Below are 20,247 nucleotides of genomic sequence, written 5' to 3'. Positions count from 1 at the left end.
GGGAGCACAATACTCCCAGAATTAACATTGTATTATGAAATCAAAACCATCTTGCAATGTTTCAAAATAGAGATAGATGAATGAATAGAAGAAAATAAGCATGAAAGAATAAAAGACAATGAAATTCAAACTAAGGAAATCTAAATGAATATGAACTTAATATTAATGAGTATTATAAAATACAAACTTGATCACATGACTATAAAAAGCTTTTACAAATATTCTCCTTGTTTTAAAAACTAAGTATAAAACACAATCTCAAAAGCATGAAAATCTTTATGAAAATAAACCCATACCATTAATTTCAAAATGTAGGCGTAATAGCATAGAAATCCTATGTAATCTCTGAACTGATACTATTACTCTGAGTGAATTCAGAACACTTTTGATTCCAGTATCTAAAATCCCCAATACTCAAATCAATACCTTGCTGCTTACTTCTACATTTCTGTAAAATATATACCCTTCCATGGCAAAAGAAGCGGAGTTTTGAACTATGATTGTCATTCTTTTTCAGCTTAAGTTTTTCTTCTTTAACCTCTCTATATTGTCTGTCAGTCCTTTCACCATACAAATGCTTTATAAGGTTACTAATTAAAGACAAAAGCAGATTAGCAAAATTATGAACAAAAGGAGAATATCTGGAATTTAAAGGGTTTTCTAAGGTTGTCTCAGAAGCACAGCCAGGCTGGAGAAAGGCTGAACCTGAAGCTACAAATGGAGGTAGAGAAAGCTGAGCATGTGCATCAGATCTCTGGACTTCCCAGGCAGGGGAAGCAATGGGCTTGGCCATGGGAGGAGTAGAAGGTGGGGTCTGGAGAGGAGGGGAGGGACCAGGGCAATTTGAATCAGACTTGATTTTGAGCTCAGGCCCTACCCCCACTGCTAGGGGATTAAAAGCTTCTAGAGGTTGAGTTGTTGCCTCTAGGCATGCAAAATTAGAGAATCTCTCATCATTAGAATTTGAAAAAAATGCAGGAGTGCAAGGTTTCTCTGAAAAAGCATGGCTGGGAGGGGGGGGGGATATTTATATTCCCTTGTGTGAGCACCTTGCTGGCTCCTCCAACAAAAATAAAAATAAAAATAGAAAATCCACAAAAACAAAGCATTAACATGATCTAATCTCCCATTTATCTGGTTAAACAGGCTAAAATAAAAAATAGGGTAATTAGGAAGTTTAAAAGGTCCATTTGAAAAAATTTAAAGGGAAAACAGCCAGTACTTAGCAGTTTAAAGGGACAGGGTAGGGGAAATTTCTTACCCAACTGGAAGATCAGAAGATGGAGGTTTCAGTTTTCCTCTTCGTGGTGTGTAATTTAAGATTCTAAATGTGGGTTCTAATCTGTTCCCCCAGTTTTTGGGGAAACTGACTAAAATCACTGATAGAAATGAATTTAGGTTTTTAAGGGTTTATTGAAAGGTAGAAAGAGAAAGATTGAGAACAGAATTCCAACAGCATGGCAATCCTATCTTTCCTCAATTTTCCTGTGACTTCCTCTGCTGCCCCCCCCCCCACCATAAAGTCAGGAACCAAAAAGAGAGAGCCCTCTCTGCGCACGCCCTCCTTCCTCCTTCCTGTCCCCTCCCAGAAAATGGGAGGCTCCTCAAGTTGATTGGCTGGTAGCCTTGGTGGACAGTACCCATGCGCAAATGTTACTTCCTGATGCCAAGGAAAAGCCACATGGCCTTGCTCTCTGAGGCATTCTACTCGTGGTGGACCTTTCCTATAGTAAGTCTCCAGTAGGTGGTGTCATTCCAATCATTACAGTGGTCAGCCATCTGTTAAAGGCTAAAATTCTGTCTAAAATATCTAATGAGTGGTTGCCAATAAATTATAAGCTTTAGCAAGAGTTAGGCTTTTAAGCATTTATTAAGGAGAATAAGAATTTGGTAAAGAGAGAGAGAAAGGCCTATATTTATCTATCTATTAGAGGGAGAGTGCATTTCTAGCTCCCCTCTCTGCCAGAGTCCACAGGAAAGAGCCAGAGTCAGAGTGCCTCACTCCCCTTTCTTCCTCCCACAAGCAAACGTCACTTCCTGATGCCAAAGAAAAGACTTCTGGTCTTGTCCTCAAAGACCTTCACCTCATGGGCGGAGCTCTTCTACAGTAAGTCTCCAGCAGGTGGCGCCATTCCAATCGTTACACCTCTGATGATGCTTTGGTACCAACTCCAAAGGATAAACATTCCTCAGTCTCCTAATTATCAGCCATCTTTCCTTCCTCAAATTGCCTTCTATATTCATTCCTCAATATTTACTACATTTACCATTCACACTATAGAATGTAAATTTCTGGAAGGTGGGGATTGCTTTTGTTTTGTTTGTTTTCTTTCTTTTTTTCCTCTCCAGGTCCTCCTCCCTCAGAATGGTGCTTGATCTAATAGGGACTTAATAAATGTTTATTGAATTAAATCGAATAAAGCTGAATTATTAGAAACCAACTTGAAGAGAGATCATTAAACTTTGAAATTTGCATAGAATCAGGTGGAATTCAATTTGTGAAACCTCAATAAATTCATTTTGTTAAAATCTCCATTTGTGGGGCGGCTAGGTGGTGCAGTGGATAAAGCACCAGCCCTGGATTCAGGAGGACCTGAGTTCAAATCCGGCCTCAGACACTTGACACTTACTAGCTGTGTGACCCTGGGCAAGTCACTTAACCCCTGTTGCCCTGCAAAAAAAAAATAAAATCTCCATTTATAAGGCAATGATACTTTGACTTGTAATTGAATTATCTGGGAACCAAAAAGAGAAAGCCAGGTGTCTCACTCTCTAATTGGTAGATGGCCAACATATGGAAAAGGCAGTGTTCAGAAGAAAAAGAAATAAAAGCTTTGAAAAACCTATTAATAGTTAAATTCACCTGGAAGAACAAAAGGTCAAGAATACCAACAAAATTAATGAAAAAATGCAAAGGAAGGTGGCCTAGCCATAGCAGATCTCAAATTATATTATAAAGTGGTAATCATTAAAACCATCTAGTCCTGGCTCAGAAACAGAGTGGTAGATCAGTGGAATAGATTAGGTACACAGGATACAGTAGTAAATGACCATAGTAATCTCATGTTTGATAAACCCAAAGACCTCAACTTCTAGGACAAGAACTTATTTGACAAAAACAAAAAAAAATGTGTGGTAGAAACCAGGTAAAGACCAACCTTTTACACTGTATATCAAAATAAGGTCAAAATGGGTACATGATTTAGACATACAGGGTGATACCCTAGGCAAATTAGGAGAGCCAGGAATAGTTTACCTGTCAGAACCACCCCCCCAAACCAAACCAAACCAAACCAAACCAAACCAAATCAAACCAAACCAAAACAAAAACAGATCTATGGAGAAGGGAAGAATTTATGACCAAATAATAGATAAACAGTATTACAGTATATAAAATGAATGATTTTGATTATATAAAACTAAAAAAGTTTTGTACAAACAAAACCAATGCAAACAAGTTTAGAAGGAAAGCTGAAAACTTGGAAGTACTTTTTACAGCAATTATCTCTGATAAAGGCCTCATTTATGAAATATATAGAGCAATTATAAGCATACAGATTATAAGCATGCAAGTCATTCCCCAGTTGATGAATTGTCAAAGGATATGAACATGAAGTTTTCAGATGAAGAAAACAAAACTATGTATAGTCATATAAAATGCTCTAAATCACTATAGGTGAGGGAATTGCAGTTTAAAATAACAGTGAGGCACCATCTCACATCTATTATATTGGTTAATATGACAGAAAAAGAAAATAATATATTTTGGAGGGGATGTGGGGAAAGTGGGACACTAATTCACTGTTGGTAGAATCCACTGTTGGTGAACTAATCCAACATTCTGGAGAACAATTTAGAACTACCTTTCATCAAGCAATGATACTTCTAGGTCTGCACCCCAAAGAGATTTTAAAAAGTGGAGGAAGCCTATTTGTGCAAAATTATTTATAACAGCTTTTTATGCTGGTAAAGAATTGAAAACCAGGGAGATGCTCATCAGTTGGGGAATGGCTGAAGAATTTGTTATATATGAATGTAATGGAATACTATGATGCTATAAGAAATGATGAGCAGGCTGATTTTAAGTAAAACCTGGAAAGACTTACATGAAATGACACAAGTGAAGTGAGTGGAACCAGGAAAACATGTACACATTAACAGGAATATTGTACATTGATCAACTACAAATGACAATTCTTCTCAGCAATACAATGATCCAAGACAATGCCAAAAGATCCATTATGGAAAATACTCCCCACATTAGAAAAAAGAACTATGGAGTCTGAATGCAGATTGAAGCATACTGTTTTCACTTTTGTTGTTGCTTTTGTGTTGTTGTTTATTCTTTCTTGCATTTTTCTTTTGTTCTGATTCTTCTTTTATAACATTACTAATGTGGAAATATGTTTAAAATGATTGTAATGTATAACCTATATCTGATTGCTTGCTGGTTTTGGGAGGGGGGAGAAAAGGGAGGTTGGGAGAAAAATTTGGAACTCAAAAATATCTTTACATGCATTTGGAAAATTTTTTTTTAATTGATTACCACCATAGAAGGGGAACAGGTGAGGGAAGAAAATATGGATCTCAAAGCCTTTAAAAATGAATGTTAAAAACTGTCTTTATATGTAATTGGGAAAAGTAAAATACTATTAAAAAGAAGTATTAATTGTTCATGTATGCATGCTTATGGACAGCATGAAATCCAGTAGATATGAAAGACAAACAGCTTTTCTTGTGAGAGAACTAAGCAGATATTGTATTCAAATAACAGACCTGAGTAAAAGAAGCCTGGCAAATGAAAGCCAGCTTACTGATGTAGGAATTGGATATAGGTTTTTCTCTAGTGGTAGACATGAAGGGGAGTGCAGGGAAGCTGGTGTAGGTTTTGGAGTCAAAACTAATCTAGTCAAAGGAGTGAACAACAGGCTTGTGACAATGTGATTATTACTTGCCGGAAAATGCCATGCCAACATCATGAGTGTATCCTCAAACTATGACAAATGCTGATGAAGTCAAAGATAAGTTTTTTGGGGGACAGATAGGTGGCACAGTGGATAAAGCACTGGCCCTGGATTCAGGAGGACCTGAGTTCACACTAGCTGTGTGACCCTGGGCAAGTCACTTAACCCTCATTGCCCTGCCCCCCCCCAAAAGATAAATATTTTTGTGCCTAGTTACAGTTTATCAATGGTAAAGAACAGGGTGAGCTCCTGTCTTAGGGTTCCTTTTGTCCTGAATAGTTATGTTTAACACAACCACTCCATCACATTATTACCAATACTCTACTATGTGCCAGGCATGCTGTAAAGCACTAAGGATTATAAATTCAAGCTTTCCTCAGTGTTCCCAGAATTCCAGACAGCGTTGAGTGGCGCTGGGGAGATTGGGATCACATTCTTTTTTTTTCTCCTGGCATACCAAGTATCCTTTAGTTTAACTTTTAATTTTAAAAAATAATAATAAATATTTAAATGTAAAGTTTTGAGTTCCAAATTCCATCCCACCTTCCCTTTCCCCCCTCCTCCTTACCTGAGGTGGTAAGCAATCAGATATAGGTTATACAAATGCAATTATGTAAAACATTACCACATTAGTAATTTTGTATAAGAAAACTCAAAAAAAGAAAAAAGGAAAAAAGAGAGAAAGTGAAAAATAGCCTACTTCAGTCTGTGTTCAATCAATATCAGTTCTTTCTTTGGAGGTGGATAGTATGCTTCATCATTAATCTTTTGGGATTGTCTTGGATCATTTCTACTGCTGCGAAGAGTTAAGTCATTCACAGTTTTTCATTAAACAATATTGTTCTGCTCAATTCTCTATACATCAGTTCATACAAGTCTTTCCAAGCCTTTCTGAAATTGTCCTGTCTGTAATTTCTTATAGTTTTTTAGTTGATTCTCTAGGATTTTTAAGTATAACATCATATCATTCACAAAATGTGAGAGTTTTGTTTCCTCATTGCCTATTCTAATTCCTTTAATTCCTTTTTCATTTCTTATTGCTATAGATAACATTTCTAGTTCAATGTTAAATAACAGAGGTGATAATGGGCAACCTTGCTTCACCCCTAATTATAATTGGAAGGATTCTAGCTTATCTCCATTATAGATAATACTTGCTGATGGTTGTAGATAAATATTACATATCATTTTAAGGAAAGCTCCATTTATTTCTATGGTCTCTAGTGTTTTTAATAGGAATGGGTGCTGTATTTATCAAAGGCTTTTTCTGCATCTATTGAGATGATCATATCATTGCTGTTGGTTTTGTTATTGATATGGTCAGTAAGATATGGTCAAGAAATTAACAAAAATTAACAAAATTGAAAGCAAGAAAACTATTGAATTAATAAATAAAACTAGATCTTAGTTTTATGAAAAAGACCAATAAAATAGATAAACCACTGGTTAATTTGATCAAAAAAAGGAAAGAAGAAAACCAAATTACTAGTATCAAAAAGGAAAGGGGTGAATTTACCACCAATGAAGAGAAAATTGAGATAATTTTCAGGAACTATTTTGCCCAATTGTATTTGACAATCTAAATGAAATGGATGAATGTCTACAAAAATAAAAATTGCCCGTATTAACAGAATAAGAAATAAAATACTTAAATAACCCAATTTTAGAAAAGAAAATTGAACAAGACATCAATGAACTTCCTAAGAAAAAAATCCCCAGGACCAGATGGATTCACAAATGAATTCTATAAAAAATTTAAAGAGCAATTAATCCCAATACTATAAAAACTATTTGGGGGCAGCTAGATGGCACAATGGATAGAGCACTGGCCCTGGATTCAGGAGGACCTGAGTTCAAATTCAGCCGCAGACACTTAACACTTACTAGCTGTGTGACCCTGGGCAAGTCACTTAACCCCAATTGCCTCACCAAAAAAAAAAAAAAGAAATAAATAAACAAATTAATTAATTAAAAAAAAAAGAAAGGGGGGCAGCTAGGTGGCGCAGTGGATAAAGCACCAGCCCTGGATTCAGAATCTGGCCTCAAACACTTGATACCTACTAGCTGTGTGACCCTGGGCAAGTCATTTAACCCTCATTGCCCCACAAAAAAACCCAAAACCAAAAGCCAAAAAACTATTTGGGAAAATAAGTGAAGAAGAAGTCCTTCCAAATTCCTTTTATGACACAAATATGATGCTGAAACCCAAACCAGGAAGAGCCAAAACAGAGAAAGAAAATGATGAACCAATTTCTCTAATAAATATTGATGCAAAAACTTTAAATAAAACCCTAGGAAAAAGATTACAGCAATTTATTACCCAGGTGGGCTTTATACCAGGAATGCAGGGCTGTTTCAATATTGATATATGAATTTGAGGTGATATTTTTTCACCATTAAGAAAAACAAATCTAATTTATAAGAATAAGAGTCATATCCAAATTGAAAATTGGTCAAAGTATATGAATAGGTAGTTTTCAAAGGCAGAAATCAAAGTTAGCAATAGTCACATTAAGAAATGATCTAAATCATGAATCATTAAAGAAATACAAATTAAAATAATTATCAGGTACCACCTCACACCCATCAGATTGTTGCTTTTTTTACACCTATCAGATTGACTGAGATGATTGAAAAGGAAAATGACATGCTAGAGGGGATAATGGAAAAAAGTGGTGTCTAATGCACTTTATGAGGAGCCATAAACTAGTCTAACCAGTCTTGAGAACAATTTGGAACGATGCCCCCAAAACTATCAAACTGTACATACCTTTGCCTAAGTGATATACTGCTACTATGTCCATATACTTAAAGAGATCAAAGAAAGAGGAAAAGCATCTATATATATCAGCTCTATTTGTGGTGGCAAATAATTGGAAATAGAGAGGATTGCCATCAATTGGGGAATAGCTGAAGAAGTTATCATATACAAAAGTGATATAATATTATTGTATTATGAGAAAGGATGGAGGGGAAGGGTTTTCAGAGAAAAACCCAGGAAGATTTATGTGAACCGAAGCAAAGTAAAGTGAACATAAACAGAAGAATACTTTATATAGTAACAGCAATATTGTAAAGATGATGAACTGTGAAAAACTTAGATTAGAGGAACTGTGATCAACACAATGTCTCATCACAATTCCAAAAGATTCATGATAAAAATGCTATCCACATTCATGGAGCTGATAGATTCAGGGTACAGATTGAAGCATATTTTATTCTATTTTTCTTTTTTAAAAAATGGTTAATATGGAATCTTTTTTTCATGACTATAAAGACTTCTAATGGGTTGTGTTTTTCTTGCCTTCTTCCTGGGTAGGGCATCGAGATGGGACAGGGAGTCAAAACAAGGGAACGTAACTGAAGGCTATAGAAGAGGTTTATAGCTTCCAGGAATAAAGAGGTTATAGTATGTCGTTAATTTTTCTAATGCTATCATAATGTTCTTTATGGTAGAAAATGTGGAGTTCTGTAGCATCAGTTTTGTCTGTGCCACTGATTTTCAATAAAGGCTGATTTAATTGATGAACCACAACATTCAGCTGATGCTGCTTAGCAAATGCTACAATTGTATCATTTCCTCCCCACTTTCCAAATTTCTTTAATTCATCAACATATTCTTCAAAAGGGGAGTCATTTACTCTAAAAGACTCAAACTCTTGTCTATGGTTAATCATATAAGAAGCAGCTTCTTGTCTGTGTCTGAGATGATTTCTACAGTGACCTTCTAGCTGGTCTGCTAAAGCCCTAAAAAGGCAATTTCCGTCTCCTGATACTTTACGAAGACTGAGTCCCAAAGCATTTAACTGATCAGTGGGATTATCAAATGGGAACTGCCTGTTTCCTCTGAACTCTCTTTGCTCTTTAACAGTTGCTATCGTTAGGGTTTTTACCTCTTTAGCGTCTACCTCAGGTCTATCTGAAATCTCTTCACCTATGAATGGTGCAGGCTTTATATGAGAGCAATGAATCCATGAGTCTTTTTTCACCAATTTTAATGGCAGTAGGAGTTGTCAATAATACCTGAAAAGGTCCTTCCCAGGCAGGTTGAGTTCCACTGGTTCTCTGAAAATTCTTTACATATATTTTATCTCCTGGGTTGAAGTTATGCAATGAAAAGTCTAATGGTCCTGCCTGGACCACAGCTCCTGCCTCATGGAGTTCACGTAGCCTGGTCTGTAATTCCTGTATATAGGAAGCAACAGAAGTATCACCTCCCACCAGTGATGTATAAACTGGGGAAAAAGTTTTAGCTTGGATAGGAGGGTGACCAAAAAGCATTTCATAAGGAGATATATGAAGTTCTCCTCTTGGTCTACTTCGTAGATAGAATAATGCCAATGGTAGAACATCAGGCCATTTCAAATGGGTTTCAGTACATAATTTGCCAATCATACTCTTAAGCTCTTTATTCATACGTTCGACTTGGCCTGAACTTTGTGGATGGTAGGGCGTGTGGAATTTTGGAGTCACTCCCAAGAAAGAGTAGATTTGGGATAAAATCGAATCAGTGAAATGTGTGCCTTTGTCAGAATCGATGCGGGCTGGTGGGCCAAAACGAGGTACTATCTCTTTAAGAAGAATTTTGGCAACAAAGGCAGCTGTGGCTCGGGGGCTGGGAAAGGCCTCCACCCACCGAGTGAGCTGATCAACTATAACAAGGCAAAATTTATAATGTCCTGCTTTTGGCATAGTAATATAATCAATTTGTAAGTGCTCAAAAGGTGTATATGCTAGAGGACGCCCATCCATAAGCTTTGGCCTTAAAAGCATACTGATTATAAGACTGACATGTGGAGCAGCCCGAGCAGATTCGAGATGCTGTATTAGTCACACCTGGTGCTATCCAGGTTCTCTTAATAGAGTCTACAATTCCTTGTGTACCAAAATGGCCTTTTCTGTGAACAGAGAGACATACCTGGTGGTAGAATTTCCGGGGAAGAAATGGCTTACCTTCCGGAGACACCCAGATGCCATTGATCTGTTTCGCCTTAAATTTCTTTTTCCACTTTTCTACTTCAGAATCGTCATAGGTTAGGTTGGAAGGAATATCCTCAGAAGGTGAAAGGTTAAATACATGTTCAGGAGCTTCTAATGCAGCAAGCTTGGCTGCAGAATCGGCTCGTGCATTTCCCTTTGAAACAGGATCACTATTCCCTGTGTGGGCAGGGCAATGTACAATGGCTAGGGAAGAAGGCAGTTTTAGGGCATCTAAGAGGTCCTTGATAAGGTCCCCATTGGCAATAGCCTTGCCCGAGGATGTTAGAAAGCCTCGTTGACGCCAAATCATACCAATAAAGTGGCATATGCCAAAGCCATATTTCGAGTCAGTAAAAATGGTGGCACTCTTATCTTTAGCTATATTACAGGCCTGTGTAAGAGCCACAAGTTCAGCAGCCTGTGCACTAAAATGGGAAGGCAGAGAAGCTGCCCAGAGGGTGTCATAATCAGAAACTACAGCAGCTCCAGTAAAACGGGTTCCCTCTCTTATAAATGAGGAACCATCTGTATAGAGGACAAGATCAGGATTTTCTAAAGGTGTATCAAAAAGATCATCACGGGGTTTTTCAGCCATATCAACTAAAGAAGCACAGTCATGCAACGGTTCCCCCCGAGAATGGTAAATTAGGGAGTAGTGTTGCTGGATTAAGAACTGTGCAGCGTTTTAAAGTGATATTCTCATTACCTAACAGGGTTATTTCATACTTAGCCAGCCTTTGATCTGAAAAGGCTTGTGTCCTGTGACGTAGTAAGAGAGCCTCCACTTCGTGAGGGCATTGCACAGTTAGAGGGTTACCTAGGACCAAATCAGAGGCTTTTTCTACCAAAAGCGCTGTGGCCGCCACTGCTCTAAGGCAAGGTGGCGCTCCAGCCACTACAGGGTCCAGCTGAATTGAATAGTAGGCTATAGGACGTTGGTTAGGCCCCAGTGACTGAGTCAGGACTCCAGAAGCCACCCCCCTTTGTTCATGCACAAAGAGAGTGAAAGGCTTACTATAATCTGGTAGTCCTAGGGCAGGTGCTGATAACAAGGCCCGTTTTAATTCTTTTATGGCTGAGAGATGCTGGGGATCCAACTGTAAAATGTCTGGAACAGAACTTTTTGTAAGAGCTATGAGGGGTTTAGTAATTTCACCAAAAGAGGGTATCCATTGTCTACAGTACCCAGCTGCTCCCAGAATGGCTCTCAACTGCCTCTTAGTAGTGGGGGCAGAGAGTTGTTGAATGGCCTGGACTCGCTTAGAAGAGACAGAGCGAGTTCCAGCAGCCAAAATAAATCCTAAATATTCTACCTGGGGCAAACACCATTGTACCTTTGTCTTGGAAACCTTGTGTCCTCTCTTGTGCAGCTCCAGCAGTAAGTGACGGCTATCTTCCTGACAAATTTCAGCATTAGGAGAGCCAAAAGTAAGTCATCAACATATTGTACTAGTGTGGAGCCTTTAAAGGTAATAGAGGCCAGATCCTGCTGTAAAATTTGGGAAAATAATGTGGGACTGTCTACAAATCCCTGTGGGAATCTAGTCCAGGTCCACTGTCTATTTTTCCAGGTAAAAGCAAATAAATATTGGAAGTCCTCATGTACTGGTATGGAGAAAAAGGCAGAGCAAAGGTCTACCACTGTGAAACATGTAGATTCATAGGGAATCGATGAAATTATCGTAGTCGGGTTTGGAACTATGGAATGTCTAGGAATAACATAATTATTAATCGCTCTAAGATCTTGCACAAAACGATAAACAGGTTTACCATCTGGCCCAGGCTTGGGTTTTTTAACTGGCAAAATGGGAGTATTGCATGGAGAGTGATGACATGGAATAATAATACCCTGGCTTTTCAAAGCCTCAATTATAGGGGTGATCCCTTCTATTGCTTCCCTAGACAATGGATACTGTGGAATGGAGGGGGGTGGTCCCCCCTTAACTTTAAAGGTAACAGGCATGGCAGACTTAAGGAGCCCCACCTCATTAGGGGATGAGGCCCATAAAGACTCAGGAATGTCAGAGGGGATTTTGGATACCTCCCCTGCTGTTCCTTGAGCTTCTGTAAGTAAAATTGGTAATAAATGAACAGTATCCTCTGGCAATTGTAGGGAGACAGCCCCATCTGGAGCACAAGATATGGTTGCTCTAAGCTTACAAAGGAGATCACGACCTAATAAATTTACAGGGGCATCAGGCATGAGTAAAAATGAATGTTCTACTGTTAAGGGCCCCATAGATACCATGCGAGGATTCAATTTTGCCACTCTCTGGCTCTTTCCTGAGACTCCTACTACATTCAAAAATCCTACAGGTCTACACCCAGCATCTGGCTTGCTTACTAATACTGATTTAGAGGCTCCTGTGTCTAGCAGACAATCATAATAAGTCTCCCCCACTTTTAGGGTGACATGTGGTTCTTTACTCTGGGGAGGTGAATGGACTGGTACAAGGGCATTCAAAAAATCTGGATTTGAGTTTTGAGTATTGTGTTTCTACTTTTCTATCCTTCTAACCAACATCACCTTGTGACTATCATAAATATAAATAAAAAGGTCTATCTAGAAAATTAAAACCTGCTTCCATTTACTAGTTTGGGAGATAAATTAAGGGAAAGGTTAAGTAGGGGAGATTTATGATCTAATATCCAATTTTAAATCTCACAAGTACCTCTGTCATTGGCAGTAGCAGAACCCATCTGAAGTACTGTGTCTTTAGAACAGGGCACCCTGATTCAAGAAAGGCATCAATAAGGGGGAGAAGGTCTACAAGAGAGTAAGCATGCTTTTTTTTTTTTAGTGAGGCAATTGGGGTTAAGTGACTTGCCCAGGGTCACACAGCTAGTAAATGTTAAATGTCTGAGGCCGGATTTGAACCCAGGTACTCCTGACTCCAGGGCTGGTGCTCTATCCACTTCACCACTTAGCTGCCCCTGAGTAAGTATGATTTTGAAGATCTTGGAGTCTGTGACATGTGACTAAAAGTTGAACCAATTGGCCATGTTTAGTCTAAAGAAGTGAAGACTCAGGGGAGATGGGCTAGCTGGATGCAAAGGCAGGTGCAGGAAGGATTTGGCTTGATCTGCTTGGTTCAGAGGACAAAACCAGAAACAGTAGGAGTTACAAAGAGACACGCAATTGGTTGGGCTTAATGTCAGGAAAAGTCTCCCATGAATTGGGGCTTCCCCAAGGCTGGTGTCTCTCCTTGCTGGGAGGGCTTCAGGCAGAAATTCCATGTTAACTCAGTGAAGATGTTCTAAGGGGATTTCTTTCATGGAAGTGGTAAATTGAAGCCTGCTGAGGTTCCCTCCCAACTCTCAGATTCAGGAATTCTGGGCTTCAGGCAATGAGCTTTTTATCATCACAGCCATACCCAGAATGCTCTCCTACTTCCTCCTATCTGCCTCCTGGCTTTCTGGGCTTCCTTCAATTCCCAACTAAAATCTTTCATCATACCACATGTGTTCCTTACACACTACTATTCTGCTCCAAGTTTGTGCCCACTCTTCCCACTGGTGCTGTGTGCAGCCATGGGAGAGTGCATCCCAGCTTTATGGTTGGTGTGGGAAAAAGTTCTGTCTATGGAGAAAAGAATCTACAACCCACTGGTGGCTGCTTTGGGACACATAGACTTTGAATGAGTCTGCACTCATAGGATACAAGATTGGAATTGGAATGGACCTCATAGGCTATCCAATCCAACCTCTTCATTTTATAGTTAAGGAAACTGAGGGTGAGCCCAGAGTGGAAGAGTGGAAGAGAAGCCATGACCAAGTCCAGGTGGCCCTTTCCATCACGCCACTCTGCTTCCTAGACTAGACCAAGACCCTCTTTCCTTGTCCCCAAGGGGGTAAGGGGGCCCTAGGGAATGCTTCCTCCCTTTGTTCAGTGCTCTGAAGCTTTCTAAGCTGAGATTCTGGGCTCCAGAAGGAGCCCCAAATGCTTTCCCCATCTGAGATCTGGGATGTGAGAGCAGAGAGCACCAAACAGGTTCTTGAAACAGCCACAGATGACATTGCCCAGGAGAATTCCCACCAGGCATATGGTCTGAGAAATCTGCTTTAGGTGACTGGGAGTCCTCCATCAGGTTCTACTGGAAGAGAAGGAAAGAAACACAATGGAACATGATGAGGAAAGCTGAGAATGGCTCTGAGAGGGTCTATACATGTATCCTTGACTGAGAGAGACCAAGGACCATCCCAGCTCAATATCCTGACCATCCCTTCTCCTCTCTAGACACCTGGGGCTGATTGTGTCACCTCCTACCCCAGTGACAATGGTAGAGGGGAAGACACTTGGTCATAGGTCTGTCAATATATCTGGCCAGGTGTGACCTATTGACATTGAGCACTGAGCCATTTGGCTCTAAGGGCTGCCTTTGTGGTTATGGGAACCCACTTGCTTTTCCCTTTCAGTGGAACAGACATTCTCAGCAGCATTCCACACTGAGGTTTCCAGGGCCCTCAGGGAAGATGCTGTCATTGTTAAGAAATTCCATCCCACTGCTTGGCAGCAGTGAAGTTTTCCATGGCATTGTTACTAATGATCAGGGAGAGCACCTGACATCTCTTTACCTCACCAGCAAGACCAAAGAATGCAGCAAGGCCACAAAGTCAGGGGGACCCAAGTAGAGATTTGTCAAAAGCCTTGGAAAAGATGGCCTCTGGTTGGAGTCATACAAGATACCATTTGATGGGGAGAGCCTGCTCAGTGGACTGATCTGAGCCCAGAGCTTTCCCGCCCGCCCCCCCCCCCACCTGGTCTCCAGTTAATCAGAGGGCATCAGCTTTAAGACCTTAAGCCACAACAAGGAAAGGAAAGTGATTGGGCCCAAAGGCAAACACCTTCCTGATTCCTGTGGGATGACAATAAGAATATGGTTGGTTTCCTCAGTTAAACATAATACAGATTAATCAATATGATAGAGAGATTAGCCCTGAATTTCATATTAAAGCCCATTAAAAGATGACTCTTTTTTTTCTTCTTCTTTTTTTAATGTATGAAGTATTTTATTTTTTCCGTTACATGTAAAGATAGTTCTCAACTTTTGTTTATCCATGCTTTACAATTTCAGATTTTTCTCCCTCCCTCCCCTCCCTCCCCTCCCTCCTCCCTCCCCTAGACAGCAGGTAATCTGATATAGGTTATATCTATATATCTCTATACATATACATATATATATATATACACACACATATATATATACATAATAACATTAATCCTATTTCTGCATTAATCTTGTTACAAGAGAAAGAATCAGAGCAGTGATGCAAAACCTCAAAATAGAAAAAAAAAACAACAGCACCCAAAACAAAAGAAATAATATGGTTCAATCAGCATCTATACTCCACAGTTCTTTCTTTCTTTTTTTTCTTGGATTTGGAGATCCTCTTCTATCATGAGTTCCCTGGAACTCTTCTGTACCATTGCATTGGTGAGAAGAATATAGTCCATCACAGTAGGTCAACACTCAATGTTGATGATACTGTGTACAATGTTCTTCTGGTTCTGCTCATCTCACTCATCATCAGCTCACGTAAGACCCTCCAGGTTTCTCTGAACTCCTCCTGCTCATCATTTCTTACAGCTCAATAGTATTCCTTTGTATTCATAGACCACAACTTGTCCAGCCATTCCCCAATTGATGGGCACCCCCTCAACTTCCAATTCCTTGCTACCACGTAAAGAGCAGCTATAAATATTTTTGTACATGTGGGTCCCTTTCCCCTTTCCATGATTTCTTTGGGCAAAAGACCTAAAAGTGGGATTGCTGGGTCAAAGGGTATGCACAGCTTTATTGCCCTTTGGGCATAATTCCAAATTGCTCTCCAGAATGGTTGGATCAGCTCACAGCTCCACCAACAATGCATTAGTGTTCCAATTTTCCCACAGCCTCTCCAACATTAATTATCTTCCTTTTTTGTCATTTTAGCCAATCTGATAGGTGTCAGGTGGTACCTCAGAGTTGTTTTAATTTGCATCTCTCTAATCATTAGAGATTTAAAGCATTTTTTCATATGGGAATAGACAGCTTTGGTTTCTTCATCAGAAAACTGCCTGTTCATATCCTTTGACCATTTCTCAATTGGGGAATGACTTGGATTCTTATAAATTTGATTTAATTCCCTATATATTTTAGAGATGAAGCCTTTATCAGAAGCACTGGCCTCAAAAATTGTTTCCCAGCTTTCTGCCTCCCTTCCAATTTTGGATGCATTGCTTCTGTTTGTACAGAAATTTTTTAATTTAATATAATCAAAATCATCCATTTTGCATTTTATAATATACTCTATCTCTTGTTTGGTCAAAAACTGTTTTCCTTTCCAAAGATCTGATAGGTACACTATTCCTTTCTCTCCTAATTTACCTATGGTATCACCTCTTATGTCTAAAGCATGTATCTATTTTGACCTTATTTTAGTATAAGGTGTAAGATGTTGGTCTATGCCTAATTTCTGCTATACTATCTTCCAGTTTTCCCAGCAGTTTTTGTCAAATACTGAGTTCCTATCCCAGAAGCTGGAGTCTTTGGGTTTATCAAACACTACATTACTAGTGTCAAAAGATGACTATTTCAATGTAGGGGAATGTGCTCGGTAAAATATTGACTTTTGGTAATTCAGTATTTGCTTCAATACTTTAATAGGTTAGCTGAAGGTCTTTAGGGACAACAGGGAGGGAAACTAGGCCAATCAGATAGTCTGTAGCTGAGGGAAGACCTGAGTTCAATCTGACCTCAGACACTTACTAACTGTGTGACCCTTTACAAGTCACTTCACCTCTGCCTGCTTGAAATGGCAATAATTGTACTCACCTGTGGATTAAGTACCAGAGGTGTTTTTATCCTCATTGTACAGATAAGAAAACAGGCTCAGGGGGCAGCTAGGTGGCACAGTGGATAAAGCACCAGCCCTGGATTCAGGAGTACCTGAGTTCAAATCTGACCTCAGAAACTTGACACTTACTAGCTGTGTGACCCTGGGCAAGTCACTTAACCCCCATTGCCCTGCCAAAAAAACCAAAAACCAAAAACCAAATCAAAAGAAAGAAAACAGGCTCAGAAAGGTAGAGAGATAAGAGTAATGGAGATGACACTAAAGTCTCCCTGGAGCACATGCCAAAAATATAATAGAGAATTTCCTAACACTTGTCAAGACAAAGGCCCCTGACTCCCTTAAGGTGAGATCCATGGGACCATGATGAATGTTACCCAAATAGCTTGGAAGAATACAAAGTCTTAGACCGTGAAAGGAAGAACATAAGCATCCGGGTTTGTTTTTCACATGAGCAGCTATAGAACATCACAGGGAGAGGTCTCCAGAAGGGTACCTGACCTAGGACCCAAGGTTCTCCTTTGGTATGCATGCATAAATCTATGGCTCACAAGTCTCCACAAATGGACTTTTTTTCCAATCATGACCTACCTAGAAGACACATTAACCCAGAAAAAAAACTGACTTGAATAACATAGCTAGATTTATTGTAGAATATTTTCTCCCTCCCACCCTCAGTTATCCTCTTGAAATTATAAGCCCTAGCCATGGAAAAAAGAAGAAAAGTGTTCATGAAAGAGCAGAAGACACATGCATGAGCAACTCATACCTTAGAAGCTGTTCTGAGATGTCTGTGTGTTGTTCCTCTCTGGGCAGGATGTTTCAGGGAGAGGCTGTCACTCTGCCGGGCTCCCTGGGCCTCCTCTCTGAAGGGTTCATTGCTGTGCTTGGTGGGTGATAGATAGTCTCTGTAGCCTCCAGCTTCTAGTGGGACAGAAATCCTTGGCAATACCTTCACTAGAAAAGTAGAGACTTTTTTCCCCTCATGAATATAGATTCAAAGATCTTAAATAAAATACTTGTAAGGAGAGTATAGCAATGTATCACAAAGATTACAGGCTATGACCAGGTGGTATTTATACCAGAAATGCGGAGCTGGTACAATATCAGGAAAATTGTCAACATAATTGACCATATTCATAACAAACCCAACAGGAATCATATGATTATCTCAATAGAAGCAGAAAAAGCTTTTGACAAAATGCAATACTCATTCCTATTTTAAAAATAGGCATTAGACACCAACAGGCAGAGAGCCAAGATGGCAGAGAGGAGTCAGCAAGCTGCCTGAGTTCTCCTTCTGTTCCCTCAAAAAGAAAATTAAATCAAGCCTCTGGACAGATTTTGAAACTATAGAACCTGCAAAGAGACAGAGAGACACAGTCTTCCAACCAGAGATAATTTAGAAGACTTCAGGAAAGGTCGGTCTGACTCGGGCAAAAGGGAGGCGCAGTGTAGGGCGGCAGCACAGTGCTGAGGGAGTTGGGGCAAGTCAACAGGAAGCTGTGGGCCACAACCAAGCAACTGAGGCCCCTGGATCCTGGATTAAAAATCTGGTGGCACAGCAGGACAGTGGTGAAATCCACTTGCACTAGCCAAGAGGGCAGCTTGCCAGCTGGAGGGCCATACACAGGACAGGCACGATCCCAGCGCGCTCAGACAGGAAGTCTAGGGTGAGGAGAAATCCACAAGCCAGAGAGGCCTCAGAGTAGAAAGCCAGTGACACAGCCCCTATACCCCAGCACAAGAAGCTTGAAAAAGGGACTCTGGTGCCCCCAGAGCAGACCTCAACTTAAAAAAAATAGATAAATAAGTTGCAGTATGAGTAAGAAAAAAAAAAAGAGCTCTCACCATTGAGAGCTTCTGTATCAACAGAGAAGAGGCAAACACTAACTCAGATGAGGAAAATACTCTTAAATTGCCTACATGTGAAGCCTCAAGAGGGAAGATGAATTGGTCTCAAGAACAAAAAGCCTTCTTGGAAGAGCTCAAAAAGGATTTTAAAAATCAATTGAGAGGGGGCAGCTAGATGGCGCAGTGGTTAAAGCGCCGGCCCTGGATTCAGGAGTACCTGAGTTCAAATCTGGCCTCAGACACTTGACACTTACTAGCTGTGTGACCCTGGGCAAGCCACTTAACCCCCGTTGCCTTGCAAAAACCAACCAACCAAACAAACAAACAAATCAATTGAGAGAGGTAGAAGAGGGGGCAGCTATGTGGTGCAGTGGATAGAGCACCGGCCCTGGAGTCAGGAGTACCTGGGTTCAAATCCGGCCTCAGACACTTAACACTTACTAGCTGTGTGACCCTGGGCAAGTCACTTAACCCCAATTGTCTCACTAAAAAAAAAAAAAGAAAAAAAAAGAGAGAGGTAGAAGAAAAAATAGGAAGAGAGCTCAAAAAGGATTTCCAAAGTCAACTGAGAGAGGAAGGAGAAAAAATGGGGAGAGAAATGAAAGCAAAACAAGAAAATTATGAAAAAAGAATCAGCATCTTGGAAAAGAAAGCACAAAAATTGACTGAAGAAAACAATTCCTTAAAAAATTCATCTGGCCTATTGGAAAAAAAGGTGCATAATCTCACTGAAGAAAATAATGCCTTAAAAATTAAAATTGGACAGTTGGAAGATAAGGAATCCATGAGACACCAGGCATCAGTCAAGCAGAATCAAAAGAATGAAAAAATAGAAGAAAATGCAAAATACCTCGTTGGAAAGACAACTGATCTGGAAAACAGATCCAGGAGAGACAATATGAGAATCATTGGACTGCCTGAAAGCCATGATCAGAAAAAGAGTCTAGACACCATATTCCAGGAAATTATTAAGGAGAACTGCCCTGATATTATAGAATCAGAGGATAAAATTGTCATTGAAAGAATCCACTGATCACCTCCTGAAAGAGATCCCAAAAGGAAAACTCCAAGGAATATTGTAGCCAAATTCCAGAATTATCAGGTGAAGGAGAAAATACTCCAAGCAGCCAGAAAGAAGCAATTTAAATATCATGGAGCCACAGTCAGGATTTCTCAGGACCTGGCAGCTTCAACATTAAAGGACTGCAAGGCTTGGAATATGATATTCTGGCAGGCAAAGGAGCTTGGATTGCAGCCAAGAATCTATTACCCAGCAAAAATGCTCATTCTCTTTCAGGGGAAAAGATGGACATTCAATGACATTGGAGACTTTCAATATTTCCTGATGAAAAGACCAGAACTGAATGAAAATTCAATCTTAACATACAAGACTCAAGAGAAGTTTAAAAAGGTAAATGGGGGCAGCTAGGTGGTGCAGTGGATAGAGCACTGGCCCTGGAGTCAGGAGTACCTGAGTTCAAATCTGACCTCAGACACTTGACACTTATTAGCTGTGTGACTCTGGGCAAGTCACTTAACCCCAATTGCCTCACTAAAAAAAAAAAAAAAAAAGGTAAACAGGGGGAAAAAATTTACTCAATTAGGTTAAACTGTT

The sequence above is a fragment of the Dromiciops gliroides genome, chromosome 6, assembly GCF_019393635.1.
Source record: "Dromiciops gliroides isolate mDroGli1 chromosome 6, mDroGli1.pri, whole genome shotgun sequence".
NCBI classification, from domain to species: domain Eukaryota; kingdom Metazoa; phylum Chordata; class Mammalia; order Microbiotheria; family Microbiotheriidae; genus Dromiciops; species Dromiciops gliroides.
This window is presented reverse-complemented; position numbering follows the sequence as displayed.